We start from the raw sequence: 7,591 nt of genomic DNA, 5'->3' as shown, positions 1-7,591 counted from the left end.
CAAGAAAATAAAATCTGTCACTGCTTCCATTTCTTCTCCTTCTATATGTCAGGAAGTGATGTGGCCAGATGACATGATCTTCATTTTTTTAATGCTGAGTTTCAAACCAGCTTTTGCACTCTCCACTTTCACCCTCAACAAGAGGCTCTTGAGATCCTCTTCGCTTTCTGCCATTAGGGTGGTATTGTCTGCGTATCTCAGGTTGTTGATAATTCTCCTGGCAATCTTAATTCTGACCTGTGATTCATCCAGCCCGGCGTTTCTCATGATGTACTCTGCATATAAGTTAAATAAGCAGGGTGGCAATATACAGCCTTGTCGTACTCCTTTCCCAATTTTGAACCACTCGGTTGTTCCATGTCCGGTTCTTACTGTTGCTTCTTGACCCTCATACAGGTTTCTCAGGAGACAGGTGAGGTGGTCTGGTACTCCCATCTCTTTACGAATTTGCCACAGTTTGTTGTGATCCACACAATCAAAGGCTTTAGCGTAGTCAATGAAGCAGAAATAGACATTTTTCTGGAATTCTCTTGCTTTCTCCATGATCCAGCGAATGTTGGCGATTTGATCTCTAGTTCCTCTGCCTCTTTGAAACCCAGCTTGTACTTCCGGTAGTTCTTGATTCACATACTGCTGAAGCCTAGCTTGTAGGATTTTGTCTGTCTGCAGTACAATTCCTTAATATCTAACTGAACTGATAACTGAAGAATACCCTTTTACAATGGATGTGTGTGGACGTTCCATACCTAGTAAAGAAAAGAAAACTTTGTAGATGCCAAGAACTAGGAAGAAGAAGGCTGCCTGATTCTATTCCTCTCCACCCATTGCTCTTTATTCTCCCTAGCTTCCCCTATTACTCCTCCCACTCAGAAAATTGTGGTAGAGGGAGTAATAAAAGGGTTTGCTTAAGCCCATCCATTAGATATGGAAGCAATTCTTGTTCTAGACACCACTTTGAACATTTCAGAAACCTTTTATCCATAGCACAATAGTGATTCTACTCAGTTTAGGACCTCATGGTGTTAATTAAATACTTCTATTCTGGTGGCAGTGCCTTTTTCTTTAATGGTCTCACACATCCAAATGTTTTGTGCTCAATTATCATAAAAGGTTGGTGGGTTTTATTGACGTAAGATTAGCTTCATTGAATTTCTATGTATTATATTTATGAAAATGTTAATACAGGGGAATACATAGCAAAAAGCACACAAAAGGCAAGTATGTGGGAAATGGGACCTCTAAATGAACTATAACTTCCACCAAACTTGATCCAAGATTTTCAGTCCTGGTTACTTTAACATAGGCTTCCAGGTTGCCTTTGAGCTAGCATAGCATACCCCAACCTGGTGCCCTCCAGACGTGTTCGACTACAACTCCCAGCATGCCTCACCCACCCATGTTGAACCAGCCCCATTTCCCCTCAGCCATCATCTTCGTCTACTGCAGCCTTCTTTTAAAGCGAATCCCTTACTCTCGTTGGTTGATTTAAACCAGGTGTGCAGAACCTTAGCCTGGGAGCCAAATCCGACCCACCTGAGGTCCCAATCTGGCCCTCCAGGGTTCCCCAGATGGCCATGCCTACTTTCTCCCACCCGCAGATCATTCCATGGGCTCCTGGCTTTTGTGCACTTTTTTTCCCCAATTCTAAAAGGTTGAAATGCCTTTCCTAAAGTGTAGGTATTGGGCAGCAAGAGCTTTAGGGGCAATCTTGTGTATGTTTGGACAGGCTGGCTGGGGGATGCTGGGAGTTGTAGCAATTTTTTCTGTCTTAACATGCATAGGATTGTGCCCTTAAACTAAAATATGCTGGTATTTTCTGGTATATTGGATCCACCTCTTTTGGCCGGAATGTGGTCCCCGAAAGCTTCTCCAAAATATACTTGTGCCCTCAGGCTGAAAGAGGTTCTGCACCCCTGATGTGACTGAGCATTTCTACATGAGGCTTTTATTGCACACTTGTAATTGGTCACTCATGGACGTTTGCGGGTCCTTTACATGACATCCTTATCCTCAGGTCATCTCCTGTGCTCTCTGACTTTTATCCTGCTTTTCAAAAGATTGGAGATAACCCGAGAAGGAATGTTAATCCCATATATCAGCTGTATATAATAATTGCACAGTTCTGCTATAACTACAGTGCCATCTAATGGCTGAAAGTGAAACATACAGAACTTGCCAGGAAATGAATTCCCCAATTCAAAGCATGTGTCTGCCCATGTAAAGGAGCCAATCTTAATTCCACAAAGAATCTGGGAGCAGAAACCCCAGTAAGGATGTGGGATTTTCCTCTTGTGTGGTGAAGCTCTAAACCATCCAGCCAAGCAAGTTTTTATTAGCGAGTGACTTCTGTATTTGGGTCAATTCTCATGATTTTGTTCCTTGCAAATGTTTTGTGTGGTGGTTGTTGTGCTCCACACATATCTAAAACCTTCTCTTGTTCCTGGGTATTTTGTTGGGGGTGGGTCAGTTGAATTTCCAATCAGCTCTGCCCCATAGATGGTGCCACAGGATAGATTAGGGTTCCTTAGCCAGCCATGCTGGCTGGAGAACACTGGGAGTAGTAGGAACTTTTTCTGTCTAAGCATGAATAGGATTGTGCCCTAAGCCTTATAAAAAATAATAACTGGGGATAGCAGAAAAAATAAGGAGGCCAGGCCTACTCTCTCCCCTCACCAATGCAAGCATTGGGCCCTCTGATAGGAACATTTTCAACTTTATGTTGGTTCATTGTTCCAATGTTACTATTTCTGTACTATCTTATTTGCTTTACTGTCAAGACTCCTGCCCCCAAATATCCCTGGAAACTGTATTTTTGTAAAGGTATGGAAAATTGTTCAAAGTTGTGGCCTTCCCCATCCCCTGAACTACAATTCCCATGGTTCCTTGGGGGAAATTATGACACCTTGCCCTTAGTTAAGTGTACTGTCATGGGGCTGCAAAGTAGCTAGAAGTTGTACAGAGCACAAAGAAGGGAGGATCTAATCATAGGGATTGCTGTGCAACAATCTGATTTAAAAGTTTTAAAGCATGGGGAAAGTTATGAAGAAAGTGCAGAAAGAGAGGACAAAGGCTGTGATTTTGGGGCTGTTCACACAACATGCTAACCCACACTCAGTGGTTGAGGGTGGGTTGTTTTGAACTGTGGGTTGTTTGTTGAACCATGGGTTAGCATGTTTGAACACAGCATGTTTTCTGCAGGGTGGGTTATCATGTCTGAATGCAGTCAAGGTGGCTTGTTAACCATCCTGAACAATCCAACAGCAGACCATGGGTTCTCAAGGTGGCTTGTTCAAGAAAAATAAGCCATGCTACATGATTAACAAGCCACCCTCACTGTGTTAAGACAACACAATAACCAGCGGTTCAACAAACAACCCACAGTTCAAAACAACCCACACTCAACCACTGAGTATGAGTTAACACGTTGTGTGAACAGTCTCTAAGGGAGCAATCCTATCTAGATAGGCGTCCGCCTCCGAACTTGGAGGTGACTGCCTATCCAAAGCAGGGCAGGGGAAGCACAGAGGGGATCATTCCCTCCACGCTTGTTCTGCCCTGCTTTTTCTGCTAAACAGCTGATTGCGGCTGTCTAGCCATGGGAGCATGGAGTGGGGAAGGAGGCTGCTGCACGACACATACGATGTGACATACAGGCAGTTACGCTCTCCCTGCCCCAGAATGCCCCCAGCCATGCCCCTTTCTGGCTGCTCTGCGCTTCTCTTGTGAGTGCAGAGGATGGGGCTGTTCCACGCTGCCTCAGAGGCAGTGTGGAAGTGGGGGGAGGTTGGTTCTCCGGGAACTGAGAAGGTTCCCAGAACTGAGGTCGGTTCCCAGAAAACACCATATCCTACAGCCATCTAGCTGCTGTCTAGCGGCCATAGGATAGCTCCCTCCGGGTTCTGTAATGCAAAATGCTCATCTAAGCAATTTAGAATTCCACCTGTATGTATCTTACCCAGATTTGTCCCAATTTTTTGATGTGCTAAACCACACACTAAAACACACACACCTGGAATCAGATAAATAACTGGTACAGGAATCAGGATTAGGTATGAATTTCCAAAGGGGTCACTGTGTTAGTCTGCCACAGAAGCAAAGCCTCCTGGCACCTTAACTGATTTAGTGTGGTATAAGTGGTCACTGAACTTGAGCCGGACATCCTAGAGAGTGAAGTCAAGTGGGCCTTAGGAAGCATTACTAACAACAAAGCTAGCGGAGATGACAGTATTCCAGCTGAGCTATTTAAAATCCTAAAAGGTGATGCTGTTGAAGTGCTGCACTCAATATGCCAACAAATTTGGAACACTCAGCAGTGGCCACAAGACTGGAAAAGGTCAGTTTACATTCCAATTCCAAAGAAGGGCAACGTCAAAGAGTGTTCAAACTACCATACAATTGCGCTCATTTCACATGCCAGCAAGGTGATGCTCAAAATCCTACAAGCTAGGCTTCAGCAGTATGTGAACCGAGAACTACCGGAAGTACAAGCTGGGTTTCAAAGAGGCAGAGGAACTAGAGATCAAATCGCCAACATTCGCTGGATCATGGAGAAAGCAAGAGAATTCCAGAAAAATGTCTATTTCTGCTTCATTGACTACGCTAAAGCCTTTGATTGTGTGGATCACAACAAACTGTGGCAAATTCGTAAAGAGATGGGAGTACCAGACCACCTTACCTGTCTCCTGAGAAACCTGTATGAGGGTCAAGAAGCAACAGTAAGAACCAGAGCTGGAACAACCGATTGGTTCAAAATTGGGAAAGGAGTACGACAAGGCTGTATATTGTCGCCCTGCTTATTTAACTTATATGCAGAGTACATCATGAGAAATGCCGGGTTGGATGAATCACAGGTCGGAATTAAGATTGCTGGGAGAATTATCAACAACCTGAGATACGCAGACAATACCACCCTAATGGCAGAAAGCGAAGAGGATCTCAAGAGCCTCTTGTTGAGGGTGAAAGTGGAGAGTGCAAAAGCTGGTTTGAAACTCAACATTAAAAAAATGAAGATCATGGCATGTGGCCCCATCACTTCCTGGCATATAGAAGGGGAAGAAATGGAAGCAGTGACAGATTTTATTTTCTTGGGCTCCAAGATCACTGCAGACGGTGACTGTAGCCATGAAATTAAAAGATGCTTGCTCCTTGGGAGGAAAGCTATGGCAAACCTAGACAGCATAGTAAGAAGCAGAGACATCACCTTGCCAACAAAGGTCCGCATAATGAAAGCTATGGTTTTCCCAGTAGTAATGTATGGCTGTGAGAGCTGGACTATAAGGAAGGCTGAGCGCCGAAGAATTGATGCCTTCGAACTGTGGTGCTGGAGAAGACTCTTACGAGTCCCCTGGACTGCAAGGAGGTCAAATCAGTCCCTCCTAAAGGAAATCAACCCTGAGTGCTCATTGGAAGGACAGATACTGAAGCTGAAGCTCAAATATTTTGACCACCTAATGCGAAGAGAAAAGTCACTGGAAAAGTCACTGATGCTGGGAAAGATTGAAGGCAAAAGGAGAAGGGGACAGCAGAGGATGAGATGGCTAGATAGCATCACTGATGCAATGAATATGAACTTGAGCACGCTCCGGGAGAGAGCGCAGGACAGGAAGGCCTGGCGTGCTATGGTCCATGGGGTCACGAAGAGTCGGACACGACTTAACGACTGAACAACAACAAAGCTTTTTGTGAGTCCATTAGTAGGTTCCAATTATATAGAAATGAAGTGGTGTACACAGACCCATAAAAAGTGGTCTGACTCCATTTCAGTCAGATAAACCAAATACAGTAAAACTGTCACCACACATGCAAATCAAACTTGCACACCCATAGATGGAGCAGCTGGGCAAACATGGACTGTATTGTGTGCATTCTTTTTCTCTCTCTAGGGTTTCATTTAGACACCTTTTGTTTTGCTGCCTTGGCTCTTTTTTGTTTTTCAGTTAAATTTAAGCCTTTGATAAAGGAATCTCACTAACTGAAAATGAATACTGGAAGGAGAAAGGGGGAACAAGAAAAGCAATAGGGATGCATTCTTATTTTTTGTTACCATGTTGGCTGAAGAGATAAGCAAAGTGGTTTTCTAACCGTAGCTGTGATGTTAAGAATTGTTGTTGTTCAGTTGTTAAGTCGTGTCCGACTCTTCGTGACCCCATGGACCATAGCACGCCAGGCCTTCCTGTCCTCCGCTCTCTCCCGGAGCGTGCTCAAGTTCATATTCATTGCATCGGTGATGCTATCTAGCCATCTCATCCTCTGCCATCCCCTTCTCCTTTTGCCTTCAATCCTTCTCAGCATCAGGGTCTTTTCCAGTTACTTTTCTCTTCGCATTTGGTGGCCAAAATATTTGAGCTTCAGCTTCAGTATCTGTCCTTCCAATGAGCAGTCAGGGTTGATTTCCTTTAGGAGGGACTGATTTGACCTCCTTGCAGTCCAGGGGACTCGTAAGAGTCTTCTCCAGCACCACAGTTCGAAAGCATCAATTCTTCGGCATTCAGCCTTCCTTACAGTCCAGCTCTCACAGCCATACATTACTACTGGGGATGTTAAGAATAACCCTGACTATATACAACGTTGGCTTTTTGTCCAAGTTAGAATTTGTTACATCACACTGATCATCATTACTGTTGTTTGATAGGGAATGGTGGGTCCTAACTTTCTTATTGATCTGAGTTGCTTTGGAAGATAAGAATTGTCTGGAAAGGATAAAAATACAGCGAATAAAAATAATCCAGTTTCATCCAGAATATTTATCAGAGAAATATTCTCTGTGATGTCTTCTAACTTGAAACTATTATTGTACACCCCAGTCTTTGCAACTGTCAAGGTGTATCAACATTCACATATCAAAAAAGTAAGTGGTGATGAGAAATTGGCAGTTTGCTATCTTTCCTCTCTCAGCCTGTTAAAATAATGATAAATATCAGTATGTGGGGTCAGAATTGTATGGTTTTGGTGGTGACATATGCTAAGTAATCACAGGTCAGTGGATATTGAAAAGTAAGAACACAGGAGTCGCCATAATTTAAAGAGCAATGGTCTATCTTGCGCAGGATGGCAAGAAGAAGAAAAGAGACTTATTTCAAGCAAGGTTCAGAATCCACGTTTCTTCCTGCCAGGAACGTAGCTGTGAATCAATTGTACCAATGAATCACTTTTATACTGCCCTTAGTACAGCTGTTTCATTTCCCCCAAGGTAGCTCCTTTAAAGGCCCTTTTAAGTTGAGTGGCTTCTGAATTCCAGCTTGCACATCTGTTTTCATATACCTGCTTTTACCAATGGCTAGTGCAGCCTTCTGCAATGTGGCACCCAGATGTGTTGGACTACAACTCCCATTATCCTGACAATTTTGTTGTGCGATCTGGGGTTGGTGGGAGTTGTAGTCCAGCACATCTCGAGGGCGTCAGGTTGGGGGAGGCTGAGCTAGTGCTACTCCTGAGAACACGTTCCAATAAATTCCCCGATACTTTCTCTTTACGCTGATCTCTTGGCAAGGAAAAGCTGGCTCCAGGAGTCTCTTTCCGCGGCGGGGAGGGCACCATGCCCCACTGGTGGGGCACCGAGCCCGTGCTCCTAGCAGCTGTGAGAGGAAGCGCG

Source organism: Heloderma suspectum, chromosome 4, assembly GCF_057233095.1.
Source record: "Heloderma suspectum isolate Gila_16-S chromosome 4, 16-S_ref, whole genome shotgun sequence".
Lineage (NCBI taxonomy): Eukaryota > Metazoa > Chordata > Lepidosauria > Squamata > Helodermatidae > Heloderma > Heloderma suspectum.
The sequence above is the reverse complement of the archived record's forward strand: the minus strand, read 5'-3'. Positions refer to the sequence as shown.